Source organism: Capra hircus, chromosome 8 (assembly GCF_001704415.2).
Source record: "Capra hircus breed San Clemente chromosome 8, ASM170441v1, whole genome shotgun sequence".
Taxonomy (NCBI): domain Eukaryota; kingdom Metazoa; phylum Chordata; class Mammalia; order Artiodactyla; family Bovidae; genus Capra; species Capra hircus.
The window spans coordinates 22,853,148-22,870,428 of record NC_030815.1 but is presented as its reverse complement, the minus strand read 5'-3'; the positions used below and the strand labels follow the sequence as shown (position 1 = coordinate 22,870,428).

Genomic DNA, 17,281 nt, shown 5'->3' with positions numbered 1-17,281 from the left:
TACTCTGTGAAATGTATAAATAAATGATACAAATAATTCCAATGTTCATTTCACTTAACTTCAGACTACCTCTGGTGACAGTATAGGTAAAATAATATTATAAAGACAAAGAGAACTTGTAAGGAAAAAATACAGTAAGGGATGGGAGAAGGGGATGTTTCCAGATTTTCAGACATAATTTTCACAACACTTCACATCAAAAATTCCTCCCAGTGTTGGGATTAGGTTCAGGCAAGTTAGAAAGTTGCCTCAAATAGAGAGGGGGTGACAAATGTCTTAGTAATGTGGTAAAAATATACATTAGTGAAATATTTTAAAAAATTAAAATTAATAATAAAAGTCTTGATAACAATATATAAAAATTATAAATAAAGACAAGATCTGGCCCCACAACTTAAAAAGTCTAAGAGGTGTACAAGGGCGGGGGTGGGGGCGGTGCTGGGAGGGGCTTGTGGCACAAAGTTAAATTGTGACAAATTTCATGCATTCTATGAATTACTCACCAAAGAAATCTAAATGTCCCTGTTAAATATCTGGACACTTCTCACATAACATTAGTAAAAAGTGGTGTGATGTGTTTACCTGAGATACTGAAGCTTTTATAATGAAAAATTTTGGTCACTTTTCAGTCTCAATACATATAGAAGAATTTGATGAAAATTTTGATCCTGTCAAGAGAAAAAGAGACAGCCCCATAAAAATGTGCCAATAAGATGGCTATCACTGTTGTCAAAGAAAGACAGCAAAATATTGGACTGCCATAGAATTGTAATTTCAACTAGGGGACAAGAAAAATATGTCCTATAATTTGGAAATGCATTATGGATGAGATGGAGAAAAGAATTAATACGAATCAGAAATTCATATGCTGTCTCTCCAAAACTTTCAGCAAGCTAAAATTATATTACAACAATTCTCTTGACTGAAAGTGAGATAAGCAAAGAAGTAATTCAAAAGTGAAAAAGAACTAAAAAGCCTCTTGAAAGTGAAAGAGGAGAGTGAAAACGTTGGCTTAAAGCTCAACATTCAGAAAACAAAGATCATGGCATCTGGTCTCATCACTTCATGAGAAAGAGATAGCAAAACAGTGGAAACAGTGTCAGACTTTATTTTTGGGAGCTCCAAAATCACTGCAGATGGTGATTGCAGCCATGAAATTAAAAGACGCTTACTCCTTGGAAGAAAAGTTATGACCAACCTAGATAGCATGTTGAAGAGCAGAGACGTTACTTTGCCATCAAAGGTCCATCTAGTCAAAGCTATGGTTTTTCCAGTGGTCATGTATGGATGTGAGAGTTGGACTGTGAAGAAAGCTGAGCGCCGAAGAATTGATGCTTTTGAACTGTGGTGTTGGAGAAGACCCTTGAGAGTCCCTTAGACTGCAAGAAGATCCAACCAGTCCATCCTAAAGGAGATCAGTCCTGGGTGTTCATTGGAAGGACTGATGCTAAAGCTGAAACTCCAGTACTTTGGCCACCTCATGCGAAGAGCTGACTCATTGGAAAAGACCCTGCTGCTGGGAGGGATTGAGGGCAGGAGGAGAAGGGGACGACAGAGGATGAGATGGCTGGATGGCATCACCCCACTCGATGGACATGAGTTTGAGTGAACTCCAGGAGTTGGTGATGGACAGGGAGGCCTGGCGTGCTGTGATTCATGGGGTTGCAAAGAGTCAGACACGACTGAGCGACTGAACTGAATTGAATTCTGACAAAATTATTGTTCAATTTGTCTTCAAAAGGTCAGTAAATTATAACAAATTCTGGTTTGTATATGAATAAAATGTTTAAAGTTAAAATAATCTGAATTTTAATACACACATGTTTCAATACTTTTAAACTACTGTAACGCTGTAGGATTCTTTATGAGTTACCAGGGAAGCCCAAAAGTGAAAGTGTTAGTCTCTCAGTCCTGTCCAGCTGTTTGCGACCCCATGGACTGCAGCCCACCAGGCTTCTCTGTCCATGGGGCTGTCCAGTCAAGTATACTGGAGGGGGTAGCCATTCCCTTCTCCAGGGGAACTTCCCAACCCAGAGATAGAACCCGGGTCTCCTGAATTGCAGGCAGATTCTTTACCGCTGAGCCACCAGGGAGGCCAAATTAATCATTAAAATTTAATAAAATCATTGTAATAATATTCATCTCCAGATTGGAGATGTCTTTCCCCTTTCCCCCAGAAATAACCCTTAATCTGAAAACATATCACAACATGCTCTGATTTCCAGCCGTCAATCATAGCACGAACGGGCGCCGGTGTAAACCGCTCTGGCCAAAATCTCCTCCCAGGAAGGGGAGGGTGGACGCAGAGGCAGAAAATGCAGGAACTGCAAGGCTCTGAGCGAAGCCGCGGCAAAGTTCCCCTGGGCATTCGGGTGGGAAAAGGAAGTTTACTCACGGCTCCCACGGCCCCACGCGCTCCCTGAGCCCCGGCGGCGCCTCGCAGGGATCTCCGGCTGGATCAGGCGCTCGAGTTCGCGGCGCTGGAGGCGGGTCTCGCTGGGTGGGCGTTGTCGTCAGTGCGTCATGGCGAGTTCGGGCGCCCCCTCCCGGCCGCTGCGGCGTAGCGAGGGCAGCTTTGAGAGCTTTGTTGGTTGAGTTGGATGCCTGCGACTCAATTTCACTAAAGCGCTGAGTTTGGGGATTCCTGGTTTCTCAGAGGATGGCAGTGGTGATGATCACCATTCTCCAGGCCTGGAGAACATCATTCTTGTTGTCATCAGTGAAGGGGTTGGCAGCCACCCCCCCCCGGGGGAGGGTGTTGATTATGCTGCATATTTATCCAGCTGCTCTGAGGACCTTCCTGCAAAGCGATGCTTAATTAGGCCAGAATTGTCATTTTCGGCACTTTTCTCATTTTTGTTTCCCCGCAAAAACTTTCCCTGTATATTTCTGGCATCAGAGAATGTCACAGCTTCGATGCTTCTTTTGTGTTATTACACTGGAAATGAAATACACTCATGGAAAAGTCTCAGTCCAACAGGATGTATTCATCTAAATGAGTCAACTCAGGTTGAAATAAAGTCCAAAGCTCAATCTAACTCTCTTCTTTAAGTCTAATAAGAAAACTTAAGAGCTGTGACCCCGTACTCTACTTTGACAGTGTTTAAACTGCACCAAAATATATCTAGCCACAACTCTCTGTATTTCTTTTTAAGATCTAATACATAAAGTTTGAATTCTTCCACAATTATTAACAGGACCATAGCTCTCATTTTCTGATGGTCTACAGATGATAGTAGCATAATATTGAACATGGGTTAATTCATACAGTTCTCTTCATTCTGTCACCAAAATATGCTGACTGCATAAATATCTGACGATGTGGATTCCAGGACAGTCAGGCAGGGATGGTGACTGCCCTCCTGGGAGCAGGGGCGAGGACATTGGAGGCAGGATGAGAGGAATGAGGCAGCAGGAGGTCAGAGCATCTGAGGGCCAGTACTCAGAGCTGATGCAGAGGAGGGACTGGGAGCAGCAGGAAGCTCTACTTTCAGACAATCTGGGGCTCCTGAGCATAACTGAGGTCAGACTTTCATTTCCTCTTCTAAAAAATCAAGACAACTTCAGTAGTGGTCACAGAGGATATCATGTTCATCAAATATAAAGTTTGCAAATTACAGGCTGAGAATCTGAACATAATGAATGATAGCAGCCTTTCATATCAATATAACCAATAGTAATGTCTTTAGTCCATTCTCAGTTCAACCAGGAGAAGCTCTGACTGTAAGGCCTTTAACACTGTCAGGGGTCTGCACGTTGAGGCCCCCAGTGCAAACCCTAGGAGACGGGGCTGCCCATAGGATTGTGAAGAAACAGAGCCCAAGAGTCCAGTCTTAGAGAAGTGCCTGGAACATTCTGGAAAATAATCTTACAGCACTTGAATCCTTTTGCAGAGAACCAGCACCTCAGAAAATTGTCAAAAAAAAAAAAAACCAAACAACTCACAAAAAACAAAACAAACAATAACAAAAAAAAACATGGCTGCTCTGTGAAGAATACAAATGAGATAAACTGCTCCTTACCTCATCTTAAGTTGGTCTCAGACCACCTCTGGTAATATTATTTTCAGACAAAGATTTTTTTTAAGGGTTAAAGAGACCAGGAAATAGTTATACAACAAGACAGGGGAGAGGATGACAAGAAACAGGACATTTCTATACTTTCATCCAGGGAAGATGGCAACAGTACTTCTTAAGCTATTTCTTGGGTTAGTATTGGGGTAAACTAAGAAAGGACTTTTCTTAAGTATGAAATGTCAGTCAGTTCAATTCAGTTCAGTCGTGTCCAACTTTTTGTGACCCCATGAATTGCAGCACGCCAGGCCTCCCTGTCCATCACCAACTCCCAGAGTTCACCCAAACACACATCCATCAAGACGGTGATGCCTATCCAGCCATCTCATCCTCTGTCGTCCCCTTCTCCTCCTGCCCTCAATCCCTCCCAGCATCAGGGTCCTTTCCAATGAGTCAGCTCTTCACATCAGGTGGCCAAAGTATCGGAGTTTCAGTCTCAGCATCAGTCCTTCCAATGAACACCCAGGACTGATCTTCTTTAGAATGGACTGGTTGGATCTCCTTGCAGTCCAAGGGACTCTCAAGAGTCTTCTACAACACCACAGTTCAAAAGCATCAATTCTTCGGCACTCAGCTTTCTTCACAGTCCAACTCTCACATCCATACATGACTACTGGAAAAACCATAGCCTTGACTAGACGGACCTTTGTTGGCAAAGTAATGTCTCTGCTTTTCAATATGCTGTCTAGGTTGGTCATAACTTTCCTTCCAAGGAGTAAGCATCTTTTAATTTCATGGCTGCAATCACCATCTGCAGTGATTTTGGAGCCCCCCAAAATAAAGTCTGACACTGTTTCCACTGTTTCCCCATCTATTTCTCATGAAGTGATGGGACCAGATGCCATGATCTTAGTTTTCTGAATGTTGAGCTTTAAGCCAACTTTTTCACTCTCCTCTTTCATTTTCATCAAGAGGCTCTTTAGTTCCTCTTCACTTTCTGCCGTAAGGGTGAAACATAAGTATGAAATTTAAAAGGCACCAAATCTAGATGTCAAGATAGATAATATTGTAATTCAATGTTAAAAAATGAAAATGCTAAAAACACACTGAATGAAACATCAAAATTTTTAAATAAAGACAAGAAATGACCTGCATTTGCAGGGCCATGTCTTGCAAAGGGAGTTTTCACTGTCAATGAACTCTGGGAAATTTGTGTTTGGTCTATAAAATTCTTCCCAAAGAAAATGAAAATATCAGACCTGGTAAACTTCCTCAATGCTTTGTACAAGACATTGCCTCTTCTTCTTTCTCTGCTTCCTCCCTCCCTCTCTCCTTTCCATTCTTCTTTCCTTTCTTTTTGGCTGTACAGCACTGTATTTGGGATTAGCCCCCTAACAGGGATCAAACTGGCACCTCTGCATTGAAAGCTCAGTCTTAATCCTTGGACCACCAGGGACATTTCCACTAACTCTTCTTTCCACATGACACCCTAGGTAGGGTCCTGGCAGCAGTGTTTCAGAAACCCAGGTTAAATAAAAATTAAGACTGTCACAGAGTTACAAAAATTTGTCAAGCAAGGACAGAAATAATTAATGAGTTTGCTTCCAATAAAGCAAAGAAAGCAAAATTAAATTCTCAGTGTAATATAAAGAACTGTAGTTTAAACAGAATTCAATAAAATGCTTTAATACTCATATACATTTAATACCATATCAGTTCAGTTCAGTCGCTCAGTCATGTCCGACTCTTTGCGATCCATGATCGCAGCACGCCAGGCCTCCCTGTCCATCACCAACTCCCGGAGTACACCCAAACACCACATGTCCATCGAGACAGTGATGCCATCCAACCCATCTCATTCTTTCATCCCTTCTCTTCCTGCCCCTAATCCTCCCAGCATCAAGGTCCTTTCCAATGAATCAGCTCTTCACATCAGGTGGCCAAAGTATTGGAGTTTCAGTCTCAGCATCAGTCCTTCCAAAGAAAACCCAGGGCCAATCTCCTTTAGGATGGACTGGTTGGATCTCCTTGTAGGGTCTTCTCCAACACCACAGTTCAAAGCATCAATTCTTCGGCGCTCAGCTTTCTTCACAGTCCAACTCTCACATCCATACATGACTACTGGAAAAAACCATAGCCTTGACTAGACGGACCTTTGTTGGCAAAGTAATGTCTCTGCTTTTCAATATGCTATCTAGGTTAGTCATACCTTTCCTTCCAAGGCGTAAGCGTCTTTCAATTTCAATGGCTGCAATCACCATCTGCAGTGATTTCGGAGCCTCAAAAACTAAAGTCAGCCACTGTTTCCACTGTTTCCCCATCTATTTCTCATGAAGTGATGGGACAAGATGCCATAATCTTTGTTTTCTGAATGTTGAGCTTTAAGCCAACTTTTTCACTCTCCTCTTTCACTTTCATCAAGAGGCTCTTTAGTTCCTTCTTCCCTTTCTGCCATAAGGGTGGTTGTCATCTGCATATCTGAGGTTATTGATATTTCTCCCAGCAGTCTTGATTTCAGCTTGTGCTTCTTCCAGCCCAGCGTTTCTCATGATTGTATTCTGCATAGGAGTTAAATAAGCAGGGTGACAATATACAGCCTTGACAGACTCCTTTTCCTATTTGGAACCAGTCTGTTGTTCCATGTCCAGTTCTAACTGTTGCTTCCTGACCTGCATATAGGTTTCTCAAGAGGCAGGTCAGGTGGTCTGGTATCCCCATCTCTTTCAGAATTTTCCACAGTTTATTGTGATCCACACAGTCAAAGGCTTTGGCATAGTCAATAAAGCAGAAATTAGATGTTTTTCTGGAATACTCTCTTCTTTTCAATGATCCAGTGTTGATGTTGGCAATTTGATCTTCTGGTTCCTCTCGCCTTTTCTAAAACCAGCTTGCAACATCTAGAAGCTCAACGGCTTCATGACTGCTTAATTACCATAGGAGCAAATATTTAAAATTTACAGTCATTAAATATTTTCAAAATATAAAATTTTAAACAAGTTAAATACGATTAGTATTAATTGGTATTTAAACTTATTAATAAATTTCAATACCATTTAAAAGGGGGGAATACAGTGCTATGAGTGTTTTAATATTTCTTACTTTGTCCTTTTTAGTTAATTAATACTTTATCCCCCACTTTCAAGGCGATAAACTTAAATAGACACCCTGCAAAGTCCCAAAGGCCATCTCCATGGGCGCACAGCTTCCCCCGTCCTCGGCCGGGTGGGGACCGCCGCTCCGACTCACCTCCAGGGCGTCACCCAACCACCGTCCTTTTCGTGCCGTCGTCCGGTTCGTCGCGGCCACAAGTTCCCCATTCCCTGAACTTGCCCTTCATCGCGCCAGAAACTTAGCCGGGATTCTGTGAATTCGGCTCCTAACTCGCTCTAATTCTTTGCGCTCAAACCCCTTTGTACAACGTCTTTTCTTTGTAACGACCATGCAGTCTGTCGCTCAGTTCTGTCCGGACTCTTTGAAAACCTCCATTGGACTGTAGCCACCAGACTTCTCTAGTCCACGGGGATTCTCCAGGCAAGAATGCTTGGAGTGGGTCTATTTCTTGCTCCGGGGACCTTCCCAACCCAGGGCATCGAACCCAGGTCTCACACATTTTCCGCCAATCTTTACGGCTAGTCACCCATAAAAAGCAACTTTGTAAAAATGGCCCGCTCCAATTTCTGGCCGAAAGGAAAGCACACACACACACCAAGACAAACTCAGGGGGGAAAGCAGAAGACGCAAGTTCCGGGCTTGCCACCACGCAAAAATGTCTCGGCGGGCTCGGAAGCGAAGCCTTCTTACGCTGCACTTATTAAAGGCCGCACCAGCTTGGTCTCGTAGCAGCGACGCTTTTCCTCTCTGGCTTGCCAAACCCGCCGAAACGAAGTCTCAGGAACTCGCAAACACTCTTAAGAAAACCGGTAAGAACCTCCTCCGGCCTTGCCGGCTTCCTAGAGAAGCGCCTCTCCAGACCCGGCGAAGAAACCTTTCGCTCACTGATTGTGTCCGTGTCCGCCGCCCTGTGGCCCTCCACGTGAATCACGCGATAACTCTCTATGCCAAGATCTATTTGCTAGTGGCAGGAGTTGATTCTCGTGCTCCACCCCTGGCTTGTCCTCTTGTACAACAAAGATAATCTCAACACGTTTGAGACAGATTAAAAACGATCCCTTCCCAGTCATGCCTTAGAGCACAGACACGATCTTCAAGTTTCTCTTGGAGAAGAGGAATATCACCCAATCCAGATGACTCAAGGCACCTGTTATCACCAAACTTTGATCTCCAGCAGATCTCTCAACCTCTTCACCATGAAGAGAGCAGCTATGGCTGCTTGGAACAAGCACCCTCCTCGACAAACTACTCTCCAGCCTGGGTCAGATGCCTGGAACAGGTGGAAGAAGTGACTCTGGATTGTCCCGATTTGGGAACTGATGTCTTGGAAGTATTTCAAAGATATCCATCTCTACCTGAAGCGCGAAAGGAATACAGCCCCTGTGCCTGGGAGGTTGTCAAGTTAGAAATTGAAAGTACCTTTCCTTCATGTAAGAAATCCTCAAGAAACGTTCAACAGATACAATGAAAATTATGCTTCGGCAATTCTTTACTCAATCAGATTGTCTGTTTCCTTAACGCTCCAAGGTGATCTGTTTTGACTTCTGTTTGCTTACAAGCGAAAAATATCTGAAATAAAAATCCTTATTTTACAAAACAATTTAGACACAGAAAAACAAAGTCTGCTTTTCTTAAAATAAACGATTTTATAAACATAATTGTAAAAGATCTTTATTGTATTTGGGGTTTTTCTATTTTCAACATCTGAAAGTATACTTTTATGGAAGTTTTTAGGGAGAGTATGTGTGTATTAGGCATTTGTCAGTTAACCTATTGTTCAGCCTCTGTAACAGTTGACAGAAAAGTGTCAGGAATTGATCTTAATGGACACTTTCCTTTCCTTCTTGAAGAGCACAATTGCAGAGCCTTCTTTGATCAAGTGACTCTTCTAGTTTGCTCTTCTCACAAAAAGTGAGTTCAGGAAATGTAGGTCCCTTGTTTGGCAATTTTTCCATTTCATTAACATCATGGACTTTCGTTTTGGTCTGTAGTACTTTGAGGTCTATTCTCTTGAAGCAAAGGGAAAAAGATTAGTGGATCCACATGGGATGTTTCAAGGCCAGGGCTACACAGAGTAATTAGCACTTCTGCTTCACATTACCCAGCCCTCCGGACTTACCTCATGGGAGTCTCATTGCAAGAAGTCGGGAAACAATTGGATGAATTAAGCGACAGAAGGAGACAAGTTCAGTGCCACAAGACATTTTTCATTTTTTGCACCTATTTGTCCTAATGGAGCTTGGGGTTTGTTCGTCACACAAGCTGACGTGGATGTAAGGAAACCAATGTTCTTGCTTGCACACACTCTGATCTTTAAAACTCTTATTCATTAGTTTCAGCTTTGGGGAAGATGACAGAGCTGGCTCACTCAGAGTTCACAGGATCATAGTCCTATTTGGTGCAGAAGCATTCAGGTTTGACTCCCAAAGGCATAGGGCAAATGAGAAACATCTACAGCTGCTAGCCAATGTGTTTACCTTACTTACCTGGAGGAGACAAGGAAGAGTGATCAGGCAGCGCCCTTGGCAAAGCGTTATAGCTCTGAGCCCGTATTCTCCGAACGACGGAGGAGCAAGTCCACTGCCAGTATGCTAAACGCCAAGAAGGGAGTTTGTTTTTTTCTTAGCGCGGCTTAGGGGCCAAGTCTCATCCCACACAGCGGAATCTGACAAAGCCCCGAACAAAGGAGTTATGGCCACTTATATAACAGGCAGTTCTTTGTCCAGTTACAGGAGTAGCTGGCGGTTTACATGATTGGCCAGGCAGGATGAGCGCATATCATGTCTCTTTCGGTAAACATGACTCAGGTCCTAGAGCCCGTCGTTTGGTCCCTAACATTCCCTGTCCTTAGATCGTATAGAGGAATCTTTTCTCCATCTTGAGACACTTTTGGATATTTGTGGGTGTCGAAAACACAAACAGCTGCTACTGTATTTTATGCATTTTTTTTTACAAAAGCCTACAAGCTCATTGATAATACATTGGGCCAAAGGTAAGCCATTAGTAAAAAGTGATTAGCAGGGTTCCAGCATGGTGGAGATTAGGTGACTGGCTCACCAAGGGGGATTGTTGCAAACAAGACTCAAACCATCTTGTGTTGAGCCTCACTGTTTCGTTTACATGGGCTTATCCCTCTCTTATTTTGGCCATAGATGTTTTTAACTATTTTTTGTGTGATCAGCATATAAAAAACAATTACTCTTTTTTTAGGGGCAGCCAGAGTCCATCCTGTATCTCCCCACAGATCTCTTTAGTTATGCCTGGGCGCCCCTGGACATGCCCAGAATGCATTTGATTTTCCGGAGCTTGCCCCTCTTTTAGGCCGTATATTACCACCGCTTAGGTCAAAGTATAAGTCTGCGCACAAGTAATCTATTGGTGGATGTATTCGGTCGGTAGAGTATTAAGGCATCTCACGTTGTTAGTCTGATTTTGCACTTTCAGGTGATTTTGACGGAGTTGATGTTGGCGTTTACCTCTGGCAACTCGGAGCAGGGCTAACTGGGTCATCCAGCAGACGCGCCGAGCCGAGTTTTCCGTGGTCCTGTTGGCACTTTCGAAGTTTAGCCTCTCAAGGGGTTGGAACGGGCTGCACGAGATGCTTCAATTTTTTCTTAGCGTCTTCTTGCTCTGCTGAAGCAGCCTGGGCGTACATTGTTGCAATGCACCCAAGGCCCGCATACCGTCGACCTTTAGGCAGTTGGGGTGGCTAAGAAGAACAACATAAGGACCCTTCTCCATTTAGGTTTCTAGTGTGCCTTGGTTGGTGCCTATTTGACCCATACCCATCTCCTGGGCCCAATGTCATGCTGAGGAATTAGTTCCCTTATTTTGACCCACATGTGATTTTCCGGAGCAGTTTTTAGACATGAGAGTGCCACCTTGCTTAAGCCTATCAAGGCTCTTGCGAATTGTTCCCAACGTGGGAGCGGTTAGTTTTTCTTATAATATTGGACATACAGGGGGAGTTCTCTCATAAGAATTGGGGTCAGATTAAGTTGATAAGGATATTACGCGCCGCACGAAGAGGCGCGAAGGAAGGAGCGCGTCACCCAAGTCCCCGCAGTCTCTGTAGCCCATTTACTGTTAAAGTTTTTTTTAGAGTTCCGATTCATTCTTTTTTTACTTGGCCCTGAGCTCTGTGGACTGTATTTACAATGTAACTTTTATATTTAGTCCCCAGGGCTAGGCAAGGCTCTAGAACTTTTTGACTCACAAAAGCAGCGTCCATTATCAGAGCGATGTCACTGGCCAGGCCAAACCCTGGGAACTATTTTTTTTTTTAATCTTTTTGCCACTATCATCGCGGTTTCTCCTTCCTTGGGAAAGCTCTACCCACCCTGGAAGTATCCAACCAACACTAACAAGTACAAGGTAACCATTACTTAGCCTGGCCTTACCTCGCGTGAATCTCATTCTCCCAGTGTTGCCTGGTCCTTTTCCCCGATACCTCAGTCCTGCATGTTGTCCTTTTCTGGCCTCATCTGTTGACGCTGCTTACAAGCAGTGCACTATGTCTTTACAGTTGTCGTGTTCTGGGAAATCGCTAGCGCCACAGTTTGATAAGAAGCATCAGAGTCTTCCTTCTTTTCCCAGAATGTAGCTAGAAAAGTGCAAATTGCTCACATAGTTGCCGTCCCAACTGAGCAGGGAGTACAAAAGTAGCCGTCTGAGTCTCGGTACCATTCCATCTTCAATCTTTTTGAAGGTTGGTGTGTTTTTTGGCATCAAAGCAAGGTCTGTGGATGAATAACTCAAGGGCGTTGGGGGCCAGAGTTCCCATACCTTGGAAGTCTGGTAGTGTCGCATCGCCACCACAGCGAGGGTGATGAAATCTCATCAGCTTGCTTTTTGAGATGCCAGGTCTGCGGCACGATTCCCTCGTTGCCGTGGGCTGTCAACCCTTCTGATGTCAGCCGTACGTGTACTATTGACACAGCCCGAGGCATTCTGTACAAGCCTCTAAAGTCTACGATTCAGGCAACGTTTTTTAATTTTTTTTTCTCAGCTGTTCAAAACCCCCGTTCCTGAATATTATTGGGCCCTGATGTGCTTACCCATGCCAAAAGCAGTAGGGACTGTCCAGTGAAAATAGTTATTTTTTTTCTTTTGGCTCTCTCAATTGCCTTGAATCAGGGGCATTAAACTCTGCCTTTTGTGCTGAGGTATCCGGGGGGAAGGGCCTCTGCCCATATCGGCTGTCCAGAGGTCATCTACTACTACGGCTCCGCCCTCTCCTGTGCCAATCTTTTATATAACTGCTGCCATCTGTGAACCATTTTAGCTCACTGTTATCCAGTGAGTATCAGTTAAGTCTTTCGCCATTTGCCTGTACCCGGCCAGTATCTCATCACAATCATTGGAGGGGGCTATTTCCTCTGGATGCAAAAGGATGTGGCCGGATTTAGATGTGCAGGCATTGGAAATGAAGTCCGTGGGGTGTCAGTTAGCAACCGGTAGTGCGTCAAGCGGGGCATTAGAAATCCATTTACCTGCGGGGGTTGCTTTAAAACTGCTCTCTATGGCATGGGAGGGAGTGTAGACCAAGAGTCTCTAGCTCCATAAGTCAGTTTATCAGCATCGTGGACTAGAGGCGCGGTGGCCGCGATGATACGGAGCAAGGTGCCATCCGCTGCACTGCGGTCCCAGTCTCTGGATAACGGTAAGCTACAAGTCGCTTCGATGTTCCCCATCTCTTTGTTAAGTACCCCTTTTATTATCCCCGCTTTCATCTACAAATAATTGTGAAAAGGCTTTAGATTGGATCAGGCGAGTCAAGGGCAGCGAGCTTCTAGCAAGGTCGCCCTGTGAGCCTCTTGGAAGGCCTCTTTTATTGGCTCAGTCCATTCCCGTCCTTGTTTTCTTTTGGTCCCTTCTCATATAGGGTCCTGGCCTTTTCTGCAAACCCAAGATTCCATAACGGCAATAACCCACAGTTCCCAGAAATTTCTCACTTGTCTAAGGTTAGCCTGCTCACGGCGATCTGGAGGATGGTTTCTTTTATAGCTGTGTTAGCATCACTCTGGCCCGTGTTTTATTTCTATAACCAAGGTATGTAACCTTTGCTTACTGGCAATCTGGGCCCTTTTTGGCACACTGGCCCTGTAACCTAAAGTCCCCAAGGTTTGGAAGGTCGCCGTTGCCTCTTGGCACTCTTCTCTGTAGCTGCTGCCAGGCATAGGTCATCAACATATTGTAATAAAACACAATCGCGTAGGCGTGTTCAACCCAATACTACCGGATGGTCTTCGTCCAGGGCCTCATTAAATAATGTGGGCAGTTTTTCGAAACCCTGTGGTAAGCGATGTCCATGTTCAGCTGCACAGGGCGTCTGACACCTGCTTCCTGCTATTCGAATGGCAAGAACTCTTGGCTTGCGGGGGCAAGGAGGCAAAACTGAAAAAGCATCTTTTACATTCCTAAAACAGTTGTACCAAATGTAGTTTGGAGGAAGTTGCTTAGCAATGTATAAGGGTTAGAACATAGGATGATATCATTCACCTTTGTTGACTTTTCGTTAGATCTTGAACGCGTTCTAAATATCAGTTCCCAGGCTTTTTCACAGGCAACACGGGGAGTGTTCCATGGGGACCGGCACCTTTTTAGGACGCCCAGCGTTCTATGAGGCATTGTATATGAGGAGTAATTTTCTGTTCGAGCCTCTTGACTCATGCGGATACTTGCCGTATCCTTACCGGGGAAGCACTGCGCTTTCCCAGTTCCACATGATATGGGCCTCTGTTTGGCCAGTCCCATTCCTGCTGTTTCAGCCCATCCTGAAGGTAATCTTGAAACCCATGGGGTTGTACTTCGCGCGGCTGTATTGTCGCTGGGGCCTCTGGCAAGTTAGAGTCTGTTCAATCTTTTAATGCCAGACACAGGACCTGAAGAGGATGCCGGTCCATCTAAACCGACACTTGTCCGTGGTCGAAATGAATTTAGGATCGTTTACTTTAGACAGTTAAATCTCTTCTTCAAGAAGGGCGCTGGGGACACTCAGGTATCACCAGCAAAAGAATGGGTTACCTGTGTGCCGCCCCCAAGTTCACTGCCGTTTTGTAGCTCCATCCATATCGTTTTAGTCCCGGTGTGCTCTCTGCCACCCTAGCTACTTTTTCTTGACATGGGGTCATCTTTTTGGTTTAAGACTGAGTATTGGGCTCCCGTGTCCACCATGAAAGCCAACAGGTTTTCCCTCCACATTTATAGTTACCCAGGACTCGGGGGCGGCTCTCGCAGCCCTGACCCCTATTTCGCTATCTTCTCACACTGCGTAGAGGATATGACTGTCTGGAGAGCGCGAGTCTCGTTTTGGGGTTCTTGGGCCCCTCTTTAGATTTTTCTTCGGGCATTTATCGGTTTCAATGTCCAAAAGTCTTTACAAAACGCCACATTGGTTTTTTCAAGCTACGCCTTGTCATTTTTTTTTTAGTTTTGAAGTCCAATTTTTTCTTTCTGGTTCAACCCCAGCCAAAAATGTATCTGGGCCAGCTCTTTTTTGATTTTTACGGTTTTCTTCAAGCTTCTAAATTTTTTTTTTTCTTCTAATGCGGTTCCTCTCTCCTTCTTGGGTCTCTCTATGATTAAAAACTCTCTTGGCGCCCTTCACGAGATCTTGCAACGGCATTGTTCATTTAACCTCTGCTATCTTTTGTAACTTTTTCCTAATATCCTGGACGGGCTGCTTATTCACAAATGCTAAACATAACTGCCGCTGGTGACTCATCTGCCTGTGGGTCCATTAGGGTATACTGTCCTAAAAGCTTCCATATCCTTTCCAGGAAGCTGCTGGGGCTCTCATTTGGCTCTTTGTTCTCACTGATTATTTTAGGCCAAATTAGTTGCTTTTTGGAGGCTGCTCTAAGGCCAGCCATGAGAGTCTGTATTGGCTACACTTTGAGGACGCTCTTACCTTCAGGCGCATTCGACAGTCCCAGTTGAGGTCGACCAAGGGGAACCCCCCTCTCAATGAGTTAGGCTTGTATTTTGGGCCTCCCATCGCACCCCTGGACATTTTACCGGGCTTCTGACAGTATCCGTTCGGCGTCCGTCGTAGTAAAAAGTCTACCTGTAACGGTCTTGCTGACAATCATCCCAAGGGGATTGTGAGTTAACAGATAGACTCATAAAAGATCAATATAGACCCTGCGGTTATTTCAGAGAAGGAGGAGTCTGTTTTCAACCTGTACAAATCATTAGTGGAAAGGGCCAATACTGATATGTCCGTTTCTCACCCTCTTGCTGGCCCTGCCCGCGACCGGAAAATGCATGAATTTGGTGGAGGAGGGAACCTCCGGCGTCTTTTCTTCCGCTACGCCGGCCATTTTTTTTTTTTTTTTTTGCCTTTTCCCCGACGTTCCTAGGCAGGGGCCCTTTTCTGGGAGGGAGTGAAGGCTTGGTTTTTCTTCTCTAGGCTTTCCCGATGAAACCTGTGGAACCTGTGGAGCAAGGGCTGGGGAAGAGGGAAAGGAATATGCGCGGGGACTGAAAAAACAAAAGGTTTTAGCCAGGCCACGGGGCATGTTTTCCTACCAGGTCCTCGTCAGACCAAAATGCTATGGAGTTTGGTCTGGTGGGATTGTCCCGAAGGGTAGGTGGGGCGAAACACCTTCTCTGCTGACCACTCGAATATAGGCAGGCTGAAGGTTGCCTTTTGGTGGCCAGCTGACATCAAAAGCAGGCACATCTCGGAAACAAAAAGGTACTTAACTTCGCTTTTCTTTCACCAGCAACGAATAGTCGTGTGCCCTCTAACTTTGAACACTCAGAGCAAGTGGTTAATCATAAAATAAAGGAGTAGAAGTTGTTTGTTCCATGATCACAGAAAAGTACACTGGGAGCAACAGACTCACAAGAGCAACGCAGGACACCATTGAATAGACAACAGATATAACAAACGCAAAGGTGGCCACTGACAATGACCACTCAATCTTACCTGCCAGGATGTTCAAGGAAAGCCAGCCTGCCTCCCAGCACGGGGGGGGAAACTGAGGCCCCGCGCTTACGTGGACTTTAAATCAAGTAACCAGAGCCAGACTGCCTCCCCATGCCACGAAACTAGCCCCGGCCTTTATGCCGGACTTAATCCAGTAACCCAGAGGCCAGCTGCCTCCCCAAGCACGAAACCAGGCCCACGGCCGTACGCTTGGACTTAATCCAGTAACCAGAGGCCAGCTGCCTCCCCAGCCACGAAACAGGCCCCGGCCTTACGGCTGACTTGCCTCTGCACTTTACAGGCCAGGATGCCTCCCCAGTACGAAACCGGGGCCTGACTTAATCTCGGGCGTCTGTAACGTTAGCACTGCGTGCTCAGAGCTCTTTATCTCTAAACGAGGTTTACCTCCCTTCGTACCAGAGAGTTGTTCCCCGGCGCGACGGAGATTCCCGACGAGCCCAGATTGTTATGCTCTTCGAGCCCGTATCTCCGAAGCGGACGACGAGAGCAAGTCCACCGCCAGTATTGCCAAACGCAAGAACGGAGTTTGTTTATTCCTAGCGCGCTAGCCAAGTCTCATCCCACACAAGGGGAATTGACAAGAGCCCCGAACAAAGGAGTACTGGCAGCTATATAACAGGCATGTTCTTTGTCTCATTACAGGAGTAAGCTGGCGTACATTGATTTGGCAGGCAGGATGAGGCGCATTATCCTGGTCTCTTTCTCGGTAAACATGACTCAGGTCCTAGAGACCGTCGTTTGTCCTACAGCAAGTACACTTGAAAATCACTGAACAAAAAAGTGGACACTTGGTCTTCCACTCATACCATACCTGTCCAAATTCTTGAGAAATGCAACTTGACATAAAATAATTTCGCAAATATCTTTAAAAAGTACCTCAACATCAAGATTTCATTAGCATCTTCCCTTGTAGAAAATGACAGAATCTCTAAATTAATTGTGTTCTTCACATCATTTATATATCTAATAGATATTGGGTTTATTTGTTTCTCCTGTCTCATTACCATCCTTTGCTGAAACTGATTTACTACGAAATATTGCATTGAGCTCAAGAAATGTTCGGCCCAGGACTAGACATCTCGGAAACGGCATTCAGTTAAGATATTTCTCTCCCTTTCAGAAATTTTACAGACTCCGGAGGTATTTACTGAGGATTAAAACAGCGCATGTAATATCTTACTATACAAATTCCCTCCTCTCT

At 44.9% G+C, this 17,281-nt stretch overlaps 1 long non-coding RNA gene across 1 annotated transcript in view; it reads right to left on the bottom strand.

The window, feature by feature from the left end:
- Positions 1-2,715, bottom strand: part of LOC102178623 — a 28,256-nt gene extending 25,541 nt beyond the window's left edge. Inside the window, exon 1 of the long non-coding RNA XR_001295960.2 lies at positions 2,396-2,715. This is a non-coding gene — a long non-coding RNA (uncharacterized LOC102178623). The remainder of the gene's footprint in view (positions 1-2,395) is intronic.